This window comes from Ursus americanus, chromosome 15 (assembly GCF_024610735.1).
Source record: "Ursus americanus isolate L20-20 chromosome 15, mUrsAme1.1.p, whole genome shotgun sequence".
NCBI lineage: Eukaryota > Metazoa > Chordata > Mammalia > Carnivora > Ursidae > Ursus > Ursus americanus.
Window position 1 is genome coordinate 28392437 of NC_142141.1, and position 17834 is coordinate 28410270.

Consider the following 17834-nt stretch of genomic DNA (forward strand, 5'->3'; position numbering starts at 1 on the left):
AATTGAGATGCAAAGGTCAGATCATTCTCTGCTACAGACTTCAGCTTCAAAATGAGATACAAATGACTGTTAAACATATGAAAAACTCAACCTCACACTTAAAGAGAAGTGCACTTTAAAATTATAGTGAGATGCCATTTTTCATCTCCATGTTGACAAAGATCATAAAGCTTGATCACATCCATATTGTCAAGGGGAAATCAGCACACCCATTCATTGCCGATGGGATTGTAAAGGATATAAAGCTATGGAAGGCAATTTGCTAATAACTTTCAAAACTAAAAAGCTGAACTAGTTTTAATTTACTAGTTTGGTTACTAGTTATATCATTGTTTGTAAATGCAAATTGGCTAAAAACTATCCAATTGCCCATCATAACAGGAACAATTAATAAATCACATTACATGGATACTGAATTCTATGAAGTCATTAAAAAGAATGAAACAATTGTATATGTACTGATATGAAAATACATCAAATAAATATTAAGTGAGAAAAACAATATGCAGAATAGTACAGAATTGAATACAACTATTTGTGTGTGTGTGTGTGTGTGTGTGTGTGTGTGTGTGTGTGTGTGTGTTGCAGGGTAATTCTAAAATGTATAAACCATATCTGGAATGAAAAACAAGGAACTGATAACATCAGTTGCCTTAAGGAAGGAAGTTAGGTGAATGCAAGGCAGAGGAGGAAGATCGATGGACTTTGACTATATGCCTCTTTGTGCCTTCTGAATTTTGTGCCATGCACTTGTATTTGCTATTCAAAATGACTCATTAATAGAAGGAGGAGGTAACCACAATAATAAAAGAATAACTAGATAGCTTCTCAGCCATTTGGTCAAAATCAAGTGTAGTATCTGTTCTTATCAGTTTAATATCTGATATGTCTGTTATCTAATAGTAAAAGAATAGCTTAATTGACGAATATCACAAGATGTTAAACCAGGAAAATTTATTATTTCTATAAATGCAGAAATGTATTTTATTTTCAATATTCATTTAAAAATGTTAATAAAGATGGAATGATTCTTCATATAATAAAGTATGCCTAACACAGAAAAAAAAATCAGGCAAAAAAATGTATAGAGAAGAAGCTGAGATGTATTTTCACTACCATTCTACAACTACATCGCTGTTAATATTCTAACTTGATTTATTGTAAAAATACACTTACACATAAATGTCGAATGTACAAATTTACACAAAATTCAATTATGCAATTATTTTATATTCTGATTTGTCTCTTTGTCCCATTTAATATACTTTGAACATTTTTAATGTCATTAAAGAACTTTTAAAAATAATTTTCATGGAGAGATAATTCAATTAATGGATGTGGTATCATTTATTTAACTATTCATCATTAATGATATTAGAATGCTTACTATTATCACAGAAGCACTACAATGAAAATTCTTCTATGTATATTGGTTTCCCATCTCCTTAGGATGAGTTCTGGCAACAACTATTATTGGAAAAGGAAAATGAAAAGAATAAAAGCTCTGTTTTTCCAAATTGCTTTGCCAAGAGATTATGTCAATTTTTACTTCTGTAAGTACTTTATGAGAATCCTTGTCCCACCCAACAATCTCTGTTTTGTTTTGTTTTTATATTTGCCAGTTTTAATGAAGGATAATGGCATCTTTTAAAATTTCGCATTACTCAATTATTGGTAATGTAAAACTTTATGTGCTTACTATTCATTTGTATTTCTTCCTTTCTAAAATATCTAAAAGATTTGGGCCATCTTTTCTGTTGCAGAGTTAGTGACTTACTTATTTGACTTGAAAGTTATCTTTGCGTAATACTATTTGTTGCAAACATCGTATCTTGCTTTGTCATTTGCCTTATACATTTGGTTATGAAATTACTGACATGTAAAATTTAACATATTGATTTGCATCTATACCCTTTTCCTTCCAGGAATTTTACAGTGATTCTGTGCACCTAGAAATTCATCTCCCATTCCTAAATACTCTGTTATTTCTACTAGATCTTTGAATGATTTTAAGTTTTATATCTGATGTTTTAGCATATTTGTTCATTATTTCTACCTAGGATATATAATAAAATCTAGCTTTTCTTTCCTAACAAATTAGCCTAATACTTCTAAAATTATTTAGAGAGTAACCATTTATTTCTCTACTGATTTGTTATGTAACATTTTTTATGATAGCAAAGTATTGCATATGTTGCATCTATTTCTGATTTATCAATCCTCCATTGAGCCTCCTCATAAGTCTTCAAACATGACTGTACTATTCAGAAGTTTGTTAGTAAATCTCTAAAACTTTAGAATCATTAATATTCTTTCTGAAGTTATTTGTGTTCATTGGATCCCATTTATTCTTCTACATGATCTTTGTCCATTTCCAAATAAATCCCACTAGTGTTTTGTTTGGAATTGTGCTAAAACAAAACATACTTTGAAAAAAAAAATACTCTTCCTTACAAAATCCAATCTTCCCGGGGCACCTAGGTGGATTAGTCATTTAAGCATCCGACTCTTGATTTCGGCTCAGGTCATGACATTAGGGTTGTGGGATCAAGCCCAGTGGGTGGCATGGTGGGCTCAGAGCTCAGTGGGGAGTCTGCTTGAGGATTCTCCCTCCCCCTGCTCTCTCTCTCTCAAACAAATAAATAAATCTTAAGAAAAACAAAAACAAAATCCAGTCTTTCCATTAAACAATATGGTGTGTCCCATCTCTTTATATAGCCATTTTTTTGTGTCACTCATGTTGGGCTTTTAGAAATATTTTTATGAGGATTTTTTTGTGTGGTTAGAAGTTTGACAATATCATTTACTTAAACTTTGTGATAATTCTATCAGGTAGATATTATTATTACTATCATTATGTGGTAAGAAAATTGGGATTTAGAGAGTTTAAGTAACTTACTCAACATCCCATACTAGTGAGTGGCAGAGGTCAGTTCTATCTAACCCCAAGGCCTTAGGCTCACCTTTCGTGCCTGTTTCCTCCCAATTATTGTAGGTAATAACTCATGAAGGAAGTTTGATCCCCCAAATATTATTCAATATGATATGATGCTGATTACATTAGTAAATGTAACAATTTAATGGTCTCTTCCCACTTGCCTTTTGTATAAAAACTAAACAGTTTTCTGAAAAATAGTTATCATATGAATAATTATTTTGCTGGTTCATCATTTTAATAGCTTTTTTAATTTAGACCAGGACTATTCAACTTACACTTATTGCAAGATTCCATAAATAAGACCCACAAGGAAAAAAAGGGGAATAAGCATGCATTTTTAATCCCTATAAGTTTCAAAGGCATTCAAGTATAGACTTTTCATTTCTCCTGTCACTCTTCATACCCAGAGGACACGAGACACCACAGAAGGTTAACATTTCCCACAACAGGCTCGGCAAAACTCCACAATAGCTAGGTGACCATGGCAGTCTCTGAAGGTGACTCTTTTCCTGAACGTGTTATTTACTGCTATACAGGTATTTTTCAGCCATATAATTATTTCCATCAGGGCAATAATTTTAATTTGGATCGTTTTGCCCTTCTGACTTCTCTGGTGTCCAAATATGTGTCATTTATTAATATGCCCTTAAATTCATAGATAATCTCTGACTACCATTCTTCAGGATAAAATTAAGTGCAGTTCAAGAGAAAGCAACTACAATTACACTTAATGTCAAGTTTGCTCTTTTATTAATATGTATACTGTACCAGGAAATTAACTTTGTCCGGGTTAAGTTTTGCAACTTGAATATGAAGTCCCAGGTACATTCTTTTATTAATGACAAAAATGCACCTAGAGGCAATACATTGATTCAAACCTGTATTGCCTTTTGCATCATTAATATTCTATTCTTCAACTTCTACACTGGCCAAGCAACTATTGACATTCTAGAATTTTACTTTGTGTAACTGAAACCCAGTGATAAGAGACTTGCTCCTGAGTCTTTGTATATATTTCTGAAGTGGTTTCAATTCTTTATATTTGAATCATGACACTGAGCTGTGTTTTTTCACTTTTGGTCGCAGAGTAAAAGTGGTATCTATGGCAACAGAAAGTTGAAATGTGGCTCCTGACAGGGTTTTCATGTGACAGAAATGACAGCCATCTTTGTTAAGTAATACTATGTTAAGATGCTGTCTTTTGTGTCAACTATACTGTGATATCCAAAATTGGGGAATTACAACTTTAAAGAAAAAGACAGCTCAGCAATTAAAGGGTATATTATAGTGTCTTTAGATGCAGCTCTTGTGACCTGCCTTTTGGTTCAGTGTTTCATTTATAAAGAAGCATGGACTAGTGTTCCAAAATCATGATTAGTTAATTAAAAGATGTCAGCGTTGAGCTTGGACCAAACATGTTTCTTATAATAGTGACTAAAATTGCACGTGTGGGTAATTTTGACTTCTTTCTTATCCAATGTATTATAAAAATGAGCAGTTCATTATTCAGAAGCTGTGGTTAGCAAAATTTAATTACTATCATTTAAGGTGGCTTCTTTTTTTCTTCTTTTATTTTTTAAAAAAGAATGCCCACTGTTTTCCTCAACCCCCCAACATAAAACAAAAAAATAAACCCAGATAGGTAGATACACACACACACCACACTTTTTTTTTTTTTTAAGTTCAGGTTGAGGTTTTTTTTTTTTTTTTAATTGTGGTAAAATATATATAATATAACATGTACCATTTTTAAGTGTTCTGTTTGGTGGCATTAAGTACATTCACATTGTTGTACCACCAGCACCACTATCCATTCATAGAAATCCTCTCACCTTGCAAAACTGAAACTCTGTACCTCTTAAATAATAATTCCCCTTACCCTCTCCCCGCCGCCCCAGGAAACCACCATTCTACTTTCTTTGCCTATAATTTGACTGTACTAGGTACTGCATGTAAGTGGAATCATACAGTAGTTATATTTTTGTGTCTTATTTCATTTAGCATAATGTCCTCAAGTTTCACCTATTTTGTAGCATGTGTCCGAATTACCCTCCTTTTTAAGGCTGAATAATATTCCATTGCATGTATATACCACATTTTGTTTATGCATTCTTCCATTGATGGACACTTGGATTTCTTTCACCTTTTGCCTGTTGTCAGAAATGCTGATATGAACATGGGTGTGTTCATATCTGCAAGTCCCTACTTTCAATCCTTTGGTATATGGCCAGAAATGGAATTGCTACATCACGTAATGATTCTGTTTTTAATTTTTTCAGGAGGTGCCATACAGTTTTCCATAGTGACTATACCAGTTTACATTCCCAGTGACAGTATACAAGTGTTCCAGTTTCTCAACATCCTTACTAACACTTGTTATTAACTGTACATACCCCACTTTAAATGGTATCTCGGTATTTGAGGATAATGTAATAAAAGAGTCTGTGATCTTTGATATCAATGTGTTCAAAGATTTTATTTATTTGAGAAAGAGAGAGAGAGAGAAGGAACAGGGCAGAGGGAGAAGGACAAGCAGACTCCCAGCTGAGCAGGGAGCCCCATGTAGGGCTCGATCCCAGGACTCAGAAGTCAGATGCTTAACCGAAGGCAGATGCTTAACCAGCTGAGCCATGCAGGTGTCCCTCAATGTGTCTAGTTTCAAATTCCAGATCTTGAGTTTACTATATGACAATAGGCAGCATTTAACTCCCTTGAACTTTAGTTTTGCTATCTTTAAGTAAGGATAATAATGCTATTGGATATGTTTTTGTGACTCAGGTGGGATTTTGCATGTAAAATACTTCACACCAAGACTCATTTGTTTAGCCTTTACTAAGCTTCAATTATGTAAGTGAAGAATAATAAAGTTTCTTAGTTCAGACTGCTGTAACAGACCATAGACTGGGTGCTTAAACAGCAAACATTTCTCAAAGTTCTGGAGTCTGGAAGCCAAGATTAAGAGGCTAGCATGATTGAGTTATTGGTAAAGATTCTCTTCCTGGCTTACAGATGGCCATCTTCTCATTGCATCCTCACATGGCAGAGACAGAGAGAAAGAGAAAGAAAAAGAAAGAAGGAGGAAGGAGGGACAGAGGGAGGGAGGAAGACTAGCTCTTTTCCTTTTCTTCTCCATCTTGGGTGCTCCACTCTCATGAGCTAATTACTTCCCAAAGCTCCCACCTCTAAATGCCATCACATAAGGCTTCGTCATATGAATTTTGAGGAGGCATAAACATTCAGTTCATAACACGAGGAAACTAATGTTATGAAGATCTCAGTCCCATGTTAACAGAAAACCAAAGAGAATAAGTAACACTTTTTATTCGCATAGTAACTTTTAATTCATAAGTAACACATTTTATTCATCCAAATCCTTTTCTTTTTCAAAGCCCTCATTTTGGCTTCCCCACCATGAGGATTCAATAGTCATCTGCCTTTCATTTATGGATTTCTTTCCCATTGTCCATTTTATCCCTTATATTCAAATCAGTTCATCAAATATTTTTATTAATTACGTTTTTATGTGTGTATCATCTTTTTACCACATTATTAGATTCTTAAGAGCAGAAATCATTCCATATATTTTTTCTTCCTGATTCCTTTTTTTTTTTTTTTAAAGACTTATTTATTTATTTTAGAAAGAAGAGCAAGAGAGCAAGAGATAGCGTGTTGGGTGGGGCAGAGGCAGAAAGAGTCTTAAGCAGACTCTACGTTGAGTAGAGCCCCAAGACAGGGCTCCATCTCACAACCCTGAGATCACGACCGTGAGACCTTGTCCTGAGCCAAAATCAAGAATCGACACAACCGACTGCACCACCCAGGCTCCCCTCTTCCCTGATTCTTTAACTCTGTATGTAACATTGTTAATTGATCAATGTATATTTCACAGGTTGCTAGTAATAATATTTTACTAGTCCTAATGAAATCCTGCTGTTTTTATAACATTTGCATGTAGCTTTAAAAAGGCTAATCAATAGACTGAATGTTTATATTCAGAAAGAAGAATTTTACTAATTAACCTATGTCATTTTCCATATTGAAATTAGGAAACACAAGTGTTATTAATTCACTGATGCTTAAAATTCTCGTACCTACAGAGGCCAAGTTAGCTTAGTCATTTGCATAGGTAAGAGACACAAAGTTTGCTTTCCTGAGATCTAGTTCAAGGTTCTAGTCACACCGTGTTGATCCCCGTATTGAAGCTGTGCCCTTTTTGCAATTTTCTACCTTTTTTAGATGCATCTGTTTCTGAAATGGTATTTCTCAAGTCTCACTGTTGTGTATTAAGATACACATATTTGGCTCTCTATTATGTTTCAGGCGTATAACACTGAATGGGTTCTAAAGTTGAGTGACCCTGGATTGGAATAATGAAATACCAACTCTAAAAATTCCTAGCTACATTATATTCGAAAAATATACAAACTTTGGAGTGCCTGGGTGGCTCAGTTGGTTAAGTGTCTGACTTTGGCTCAGGTCATGATCCCAGGGTCCTGGGATAGAGCCCTGTGTTGGGCTCCCTGCTCAGCAGGGAGTCTGCTTCTCTCTCTGACCCTCCCCCCTCTTGTGCTATCTGTCTTTCTCTCTCTCAAATAAATTAATAAAATCTTCAAAAAATATGTACAAAACTTTGATAGATTTTATTGTAATTACACGAAAAATGAGAATAATCCTAGCCATAGAATTGTAAAGATTTGAAAGGATAGCACATACAAAATACTCATGACAATGCCTATCATACAACAAGCACAAAATAAATGTTAGTTATTACAACTGTAATTACTAATGCTTTGAAATAATATGTTTATCTAAATCTAAGCTTCTATCTCTTATAGGTTGGATTGTATTAGTATTTTGGGGGCTCTGATCCTTTAAGTGAACATAAATAATTTTATGGAGAAAATCAATGCCTGTAGTTTTGATACCACATTACCACCACCACTAAGCTACTACTCCTACCACTACTTGGTTTTTCCATGGTGAGGGCAGCTAACTGTCCATGCAAAGGCAGGGACAAGGTTCAAGAGAGAAGCAAGTAAAAAGCTAGCATGGGAACCACTGAGGGAGAGAGGATAGTTTATGACAGCTGAGAACCCACCCCTATGTATGCTGTGGGCCAATAGAAGGGCTAAGTCCAGGCACAGCAGAGGATACAAGTGGTGGCAGTCACTCAGGGCTGAAAGTGTGAGAAGCAGAAAATATTACCCTCATGACATGAACAATGACTTTGAATTTATTATAAATAAGTGAATGACTGGCTTATGAATTTTAAGATTTATAAATGATGTAAAAGAATTGTTATACTATGTGATGTATATAAAATCAAGGAAGAAACCATGAATTTGGAAAATATATCAACCTCTCAAGCAGTACTCACTAATGAGGGTGTGTACTTCATGGGAGGGAAGAATCTGAGTAAAGCAGAAAACCTCTATAAACTGCTCCTTTTTAATATCTGCGGACTAGGTTATCCCTCAACTAGTTCTAAAGAAGAAAGATTCAAAATGTCTTTAGTAATGGTAACATTTTACATCAAAAAGCATTGGAAATAATGGATTAAGATGCAGAATTTAACTTTAACCAATTGAGCTACACCAATACATAATAGATATCCTGATAGATTATCCAGAATATTAAATAGATAGACTCAACATAAGAAAAAAAAAAGGATATACATTTTTACACATTCAACCACACTAATATACAATTCATTTTAAAACTAATATTTCTATATCTTTAATGAAGTTTCAAACATTTATGTCAAAATTTCAAAATCAGTATAATTCACACATGAACACAAAAATTTTTCTAACATACAGAGGTTAAAAAAACAGAACATTTAGGGGCGCCTGGGTGGCTCAGTCGTTAAGCGTCTGCCTTTGGCTCAGGGCATGATCCCGGCGTTCCGGGATCGAGCCCCACATCAGGCTCTTCCGCTATGAGCCTGCTTCTTCCTCTCCCACTCCCCCTGCTTGTGTTCCCTCTCTCGCTGGCTGTCTCTATCTCTGTCGAATAAATAAATAAAATCTTTAAAAAAAAAAAAAACAGAACATTTAAAACTGACTTAAAGGCACACAATATTTTAAATATACACTGAAAATTGTAAGAATTATTTTCAGTATCAAATTATCTTGCATTTTATTTAAATACCATAAGGTTTACATGTTTTCTATTGAGTTTTTGGATATTCACATTTTATTCTAGTAGGAAGAGTAAAGAAGTCAAAACAAGTTTTTAAAAAGTGATTTTTGAAATAAAAAAGTTCCAGTGGATTAGAGAACTCTGGTATAGTTGTAACTTCAGCAATCACTTGGGATCAAACGCTAAATCCACAAGGCAGCTGCACAGTACAGATGAACAATTTTGTTCTCCACAATTACCTTGATTGTAGATAATCTGATTTGGACTGCTGTATGGGTGCGTGTGTGTGTGTGTGTGTGTATGTGTGTGTCTAATCTTATAGAAGAGTTGATGCCTTTGGTGGCTGAATTAGGTCAAAATACAAAAGACAAAATAGATAAAAAGTTAGAAATATTATCAAGATTTTAAATCCACAATTGTACTCTATTTCCCCAAACCCAGAGCTTTGATGAAAATTGTTTATTGCATGGCTAAGGTCTTATTTGAAGACATCTTCTGGGCTTTGAAGATTTTATCATAGTCTTAGAAATAAAAAATTGAGCAAATTGCAGTGCTTTTCTGTAATTTTGTAAAACAGGGTGTTTCAAGATAAATTATACCAGTGGACTGTATCTGTCTTGTACCACAAAACACATGTAAAATACCTGTAATTTAGTCATTTCAAGGCATGCATGAAAAAGGTAATAAACACAAACACAGACATCCTAGTTTGCAGACATGCAGACTTCACAAGTTAGAAAGATCTCAGGCTTACTAAATATCAAAGATGAAATCTGTACTGCACACCAAACTACTGAAAATTGCCTTCAAATTTAAGGTGCAATTTATTTCAAATGGGATAAAGTTGTAGCTGGAAGCATTGAAGCAGACAGAGCTACACCTAGATTTATTATTTTGTATTTACAATACAAACCCATATACACATATGTTCAAACAATATATGCCCCAAATTGTGTTCTTTGTTATTTTTTAATGGCTTGGCAGTTCTAATATTTAATTTTTATCAAAAACTTTTATTTTAAGGCTATTTTGGTCTTCAAAACTTTCTGATTTCCAGATTCTTCTTAAGATTTTTTGGGGTGCTTGGAAATTTTTATTTAGAATAAAATTATGTTAAATGACATTAAATTTAAAGACCATCTTGTTCCTTATAGTAAACTCATTTCAAAATAGAATGTTATTTTCTTAATAAAATAAATATTTTTTTCTTTCATTTCAAGGATGGTAACCCTGGTCTCATTTTCCTAATTTCCTAATATATACAACCCCAGTCAGAAAGGACGTGAAAAAATATATATGAATTCAGTAAAACTATAACTGCAATATTAGGGTTCACTTAACTTTCTCATTATGAGATGCTAATATAGAGGAAAGAAGATCATTGATCTTTTCTTTCTTTCTTTCTTTCTTTCTTTCTTTCTTTCTTTCTTTCTTTCTTTCTTTCTTTCCTTCTTTCTTTCTTATCCCCTGCATCAGATTGTGAACCAGAGTTTTAGTACCATAAATACTACTGTTTTCCTCACTATTTCAGCAAAGAATGCATCTAAACAGGTGGAAAATTCCACAGCTGCAATATGGACGGAGTTTCAATGGGCAACTTAGCATGTATAGAACATTGAAATTGATCTTTGGAAAACACACCTTTTGTCTTTTTTACCTATTCCAAAGACTAAATTAACTTGGCCTCTCAATTGACCTTTGTAAGTATGAGAATTCAAAGTATCAATACGATAGTAACACTTGTCCTAACTCTGCCAATTTAGGCAAAGGCATAACATAATTAGTAAAATTCATCTTTAGTAACAAGTGAGAAGCTAAGAGTAATGCACATATAGGAGTAGAAGAATTTTTGCTTACAAAGTGACAATGATGGTTAAGGGTGTATTTGGGTAGGTGTTGGAGAACTTCTGGTTAGAGTCAATTTTATAGAGTACTTTCTGACATTATGTATTCTTCTTGTGATCTCGGCTACTTCAAAGGCACTCCCTTTCCTTAACAGCCTTGTGTTTATTGCCATGGTTTTTATGGTAGCTTCAGGAAAGCTTTTCTTATACTTCCATAGGGCCGGCTGCATGAGCTGGTGACCTGTGATGTCAGACAGGGTCCACCATTCAAAAGGACCTTGTGCTTGGTTTAATGTTGTCGCTGTGTTGAACTTCTTGATGATATAATTGTTGAACTTGGTTTGTAATTGTAAGTGAAATTCAGTGGGACAATGGAATATGAAGATGAGCAGAAGAGATGCTCGCATTATATATATTTGCTGCATTTTGTGCTGTGTTCTTTGCATACAGTATTTGTAATGCCTGGGAGCACAGAATTCTAGTGGACCCATCAGTGTGGGACCCGCTCAGCCAGCCTCAGAGTACAAGCTAAGTGTGTTATGCTGCTTCCACTGAGTTCATGGGGGTACTGACAAGAAGCCACCCTTTCTATTATTCAAGCCAGAACTTGCTTTGAATATGGGAAAAAGGGATGGCTTTTCAAAAACCCAGATGATCAAGGAACCCTATCATTGTTTTTATCTGTATTACTTCCCTGTATTAGCCAATACTTAAGTTGAAAGTAATAACTTAGAAGTAAAGGAAAAAACAGGGCAACCCACAGTTCCTCTTTCTTTCAGTTCTTCCTTACTAATTGATAAAATGTGCTTGTGTCAAGTGAAGTAAAACCAGTTGAGTTAGTTTTGTGCAACCTTTTCCCTGTTTCAGAAAGAATGAAATGCATATGCAAGCACAAGCTAATTGTGTAATTTTGGTGATTCTCTCTATGAGTTAAATGTTCTTATCTTTGCAGTCAAAACTGGCATCATAGAGTATAAAGATGAATGGTAAAATCCATGATAATAATTTTAACTTTATTTTGTTTTATAATAACATTAAGTAGCAAAATACATTATGACAAGTTGAGACAGAGTGTGTGGAAGAAGGAAAACGCTTTATATTTTAGCACCTTTTTTCTTGTTTTTTTGAACAAGAAACCCTGCATCTTTATTTTTCACTGGGTCCCATAAATTATGTAGCTGGCTTTGTATTTCTAAATATTAAAAAAATATGTATTGAATGTTTACTATGTGTATACCATGGTGCCAGGAACCCGGGATGAGGGATGGGAGGGCAAAGCATTTTTACAAACACTTCATTGTATCTTCACAAATCCTCAAAAATAGTCTTTTAATTTAGGTGGTAAGATCCCTGTTTACCAGATGAAAAAAAAATGAAGCCTCATGTCATAAAGAGGCAAAAGACAAAGTCAGGATTTACTCTTATTTCTGACTCCAATTCCATACTCTCTCTATTCCTTCCAGTGATCATATAATTAACCTTTCAAACTGGAACACTCTGACAATGAAATGGGATGATAATAATAAATACTTCGGGACTATTGACATAAACTGATTTAGGAAGCAAGTCAGGTTTTGTGATCGCTCTAGCTATAACATTCTTCTTCACATGTCAATAGCCATTGATTTACCTTTTATGATACCCCCTATACCTGTAGGACAGGTCTGGTTCAGCACTTGATAGGTACTTCATGATTATTTGCTGAATAAACAGTTCTTTGCTGAGTAGATCCTAAATATCATATGGTTAAGGTTTTTCTGCAGGTAGAACAATCAAGTTAAATAAGTGTAGAAGTTGAACAATTAGATAGAAAAAGATTAAATAGAGTTGTAAGATATTTTATTTTATTTAGTTTTCTGCCTGATAAACTTCAGATATTATTTCAAACTTAATATGGTATCAGGTTACAAAACAAATGGAAACATTAAGACCCTTCTCATCTTCAAATGTTCAAAAGTTTTAGAGAATATCATTACTTGGGTTGTCACAAGATTTTTTTTTTTTCCTCTAAGAGATTCAACTTCTATTGCATACTATGCCCAGATAGCACAAAGCCAAATGTGGATTTGTAAATTAACTGGGAAGTTAATCCACCATCCAATCTGCACTGGACTGAGAAAGAAAACTTTTAGAGTATTTATGATGCTTGGATTGTTAAGAAACAAATCACTTGCATTACTAACCTGTTACAAATTTTCTTTTTTATTCAACTTTTTATTTACTACTTTCAAGACAGAAAGTGACTTGTGTTATTCATCAGTATGTCTTGTGTAGTAATCAGTGCAGGTCTCAGAACAAAATCAGGACTAAATCAATATTTATAAATGAAACTCGCTATCAGAAAATTTATGGAAGTATGAATACAATTTTAACAGTAACTATTAAGAAACTTCCTATTAAATGTAATGGTTTGGGGAAAGAATTAAGATGCTTCTTTGGTAATAAAAGATGTGATTTTCATGTTCCAGAGGAGAGAGACAGGAGTTACACACTCTGCTAGATGGACGTTATAATATTTTCAAATTTTTATGCATTTAAAAAAATTGGATGCTCTTAAAAATTTGAGACTTACAGTATTTAAAGCATGGTTCTCCCTTCTTATTCTATTTCTATCTCTTGCCCTAAAATTATTGAATGAGGAAACTTCCTGTCCTTCACTTTGCTGATTACCATTTCTGGGAACATTGCCTCTGAATGCAGGACATACAGAAATGACATCTCACTGCTGGATGTGCTGATTCACTGGCACTAATATGTCATTTTCAGAAGCGTTCCCTCTCACAGATATTTCAGCATGGCAGATTCGTGGGTCGAAGGGTAAAAGCAGGTTACCTGTGGGTAGAAGCAGATAATGGGCATTTTATTACCCAGACATCTCTAGTTTTAAAGCTGCTATTCTCAAGGATTAGACATATGACCTCCAGTCATGATTTTGATTCCATAAATTGAAATTGGTTGTAATACTGTTCATTGCTCACATGTGATTATGCATGAAGTTAATGTTATATGATTTTCCATCTGAGATGATTTCTTAACCTTTTCTCTTCCTCACTCCCCTTAAGTCCACTGTATTCAGGTTCCCTCAGGAATCTGCTAAATTCCATAAAATTGTTGAATAATAACTAATGAACACATTAAAGAATGTAGCTTATATTTCTTTTCTATGTTTGGGATTCAGAATGCTCAACTCATAACCAAAAATACCATTTTTACAGTCATGTATTTGAATAGGTGCTTAAGTGGTAAACATGGTCCCTGCTCGGTAAAAGGGAACTAATTATAAAATAGTTACAGTGCTTATTATTATAACAGCACATCCTTCTGTAGTGGTTACTTTAGGCCCTTTATTATCCTAGGAATTCCAATATATTAGTTTATTTAAGAAATTTACAGTGTTCCGGGTAAAATAAAATAAATGCACGTGTAATTAAAGCATAAGTAATTTTGTAGTAAGTATATAAAAATATTCAAAAATGTTAAACAATTTTGGAAGGAAAACCCCTGCCCAGCTGCTATAATCACAAAAGGCTGTAAGGAGTTGTTCATTGGATGTCTTCTGCATGCCATCACTGTACTAGGTATATCAGAAACCTCCAAGAAGACCTATTCCCTCAAAGAAGTTCAGGAAACAAGATGCATATATAACATATAATTAGAGAACCAAAGAAAACAACACATCATTTAAAATTATGTATATACTTCATTATGTTTTTGCATTTAAAAACCTTATTTATTCTTGTTCTTCTCAACTTTAAAAATAGGTACAATTATTTTATTTAACAGCAAAAATACTGAAGAATGAATCTTCCTGATTTAAAATATGTGCCTATTTAAATAGATGAGCTAAAGCAAGTAGTAAATATAGCCAACATTTATTGTATACATACTATGTATCATGCACTTAAATCCAAAACAACACTATGATATAAGCATATTACCAGGACAGTAAAAGTGATGGACCTGTTTGGCTGGGAACACAACTATCAAAATGGAAAGGAGTCTATAATTCCAAACAGTATAGTAACTTCTAACTTCTCTCCCACAATGACCCCGTCATCTGGCAAGTCTTTTCAGCTTAAATATCCATTTCTTTCAGAAGCCTTCCCTTAAATAACTGTGTCAGTTGTCACCATTATGAATAAAGCACTTTGAATTATTTTGTCAAGCATTTGACATGCTACATTGCATTTTTTAATTAAAAAATGGACTTTCTATCAAACCTAAGTGAGAAGACTGTTCTAAAGATAATCAGCCAATGTGGGTATTAGAATACCTTGATGATGATTCACGTGTGTGAAACTCCCTGGCAGCTTTTTCTTGCTTATGGAAATACAAATATCAACAGGATTTTGAAGGTCCATCAACAATGCAATTAAAGTTTCCACTTTGAAGGCACATCAACGATGTTATTTAAGGCTTGATCTGTGCAGGAAAATATGGCAGACCATAGTGGTGATAAGAATAGTATATGGGTTAAGGAAGATCATTAGGAAAATAAATAAAATTCATAACTATAATCTCTCCTGTATGAAATGGGTACAATAACAATATTTACCTTGTAGATTCATTGTGTTTATTTTTTTATTAAATGAGATAGTTTGATTAATTTGGAGTTACTGCCTCATAGTAAACATAAGAAACATGGTATTCTTATTATAATACTACTCCTGTAATAAAGCTGTATGCTTCTATATAAATGTGATATCTTACATGAAAAACTTAGCAAATAATCTTGATAAAAGATGATAGGTCCTAATAACATCATAATTAATAAAAATCTCATGGTGGTGGAAACTGGTTTGTGATTTATTAATTTACAATGAGAATAACAACTGTTATGCCAACTACACTATTTATGTTGCCATGGTCTGCAAATAATTGAAAGCAAATTTGTTAATGTGTCAGTAGATGTTCAGCTATATTTGGACAGGATTTGATTGTCATCATATTCCCATCATCCAGTGATTAGTGTCAATGCATATTTTTTGAAAGGATAAATAGAATGGTTTTAACATAACTCAGATAAAAATAAGCTACCTTGTGGTCTGTGTTACATCAGTATTGCACTCAAGAGAAATACCAGTTCAGTACCCAGAAAAACAATTTCAATTGCATGACATTCAGTAACATCAAAATATCCTCTTCATTTCTTTTGGCAATTCCTAAAAGATATTCTCTGCTTCCTTACCTTCTTATTACAAATTCCTACTCAAACTCCTAACCTTACTGTTTTCCCCATTACTTTCCCTGCTTTCTATCTCTTGTTCCATTTTCCTACCTTTTTAGGCTATCATTTTCTTTGAACAGCTGCTCTTTAATATCTCTAATTAGGAAGAATCCTAAAATGCTTATTTTCTGTCTCTGTTAAATAACTAGCATCTCCTGAATATCAGAGAACCATTTGTGTTTTTTGCCACCCAGAAGTTCTCCACAGCCAAGCTGCTTCTTCTCCTTCTTCTTCATTCCCTCTCCTTCCCTACCTCCCATTCACCAGGTGGAAGTTGTGTTCCTCCCAGATGTGGATGGAGAAAGTGCACAATTCATCTTGCTGGTGTCTCTCGGTGTAATTCAGCCAAAGCAGATGTTAGGGAATTTGAGCTGTTGGAGCAGCAAACATATCTGAAGCTGGGTTTAATGCTTCCCAAACTCACTAGAGCTAATTCTTCTGCAAGAAGAAAGAAAAAGAATGAAAAGTATCCTTTTTATTGTGAATGAAGTTGGCTACTAATTATTTCATTTTTTGGCAACCAAATAAAGCAGGGACCTCAATATTCTAACCCATAAAATTTCTAGGAAGTTTTAGTTTTTGTTTCAATCATTCTTACACTGTCTGAGGGTTCTCGGGAACATTATGAGATTAGTACCCTATTAGATAAAGTAATTCCTTTGTGATCAATATTGCCTCTCAATAAAAACAAACAAATCAGGGGGTGCTATTCCTAAATCAAAATGATTCTGATCTTATCTTCTGTTTGACTTTGAGCGACAGTATTTATTCTTGCCTATTCCAACCTTGAATGTTGATACATGATTTAAGAAGAGTGAGTTATGTCTGCATTCATTTCATATCCCTGAGTATTTGGATGTCTCAAGTCCATGATTCCTTCAAATATCTCATTCTCTGAGAATCTCCATGAGGGTATCTTTCTTTTCCTCATTTCTAACTGGCTTCAGTGAAATTTTATATATAGGTGTCCCCCCAATAAGCATTTCAGTAGCATTTTCCAATGTTATAAAGTCTTTTTTTTTTCATCCATGGAAAAGTGTTCTTCATAAATTTTTTAGACCTTGTAACAAGACAAAATGTAATTTTACCTATAGTTGTAAGTGCTGAACAATCTATTGTTTCCCAGTGACAGTCTGTTTGCCAGTAGTTCTAGAATAATCCAGGAAAGAGGAGTAAAATGTCTTGAACTAGACCGAGCATGACAGTTACCCATTTACTTTTCTTTTTTTTCTAAGATTTTATTTATTTATTTGAGAAAGAGAGAGCATGAGCCGAGGTGGGGGGAAAGAGGCAGTGGGACAAGCAGACTTCCCACTGAGCAGGGAGCCAGACATGGGGCTCGATCCCAAGACCCTGAGATTATGACCTGAGCCAAAGTCAGATGCTTAACCAACTGAGCGACCCAGGCACCCCACCTTTTACTTTTCTTAAGAAAATGGGAGTCAGTCAATGAAGGTTAGGCTAAAATTTAATTTCTAATTGAAAATTCTGTAGGAGATTCTCATGAGCCTTTCCAATTATGTGAATTCATATAACTGCATAAATTGAATACTTCATATGGTATATTATATTTGGGACAGAGCATTTTCTCCAAAATTATAATTTTAAACACAAAGAAATCTCCAGTTTGTCTTGACTTTGAGGTGCTATTCTAAAAGCCATTATGCTTATGTATTTTCAGTTG

At 34.0% G+C, this 17834-nt stretch overlaps 1 pseudogene; it reads left to right on the forward strand.

The window, feature by feature from the left end:
• Positions 1-820: 820 nt before the first annotated feature.
• Positions 821-935, forward strand: LOC123803716 (U2 spliceosomal RNA; annotated as a pseudogene).
• The last annotated feature ends 16899 nt before the right edge of the window (positions 936-17834 follow it).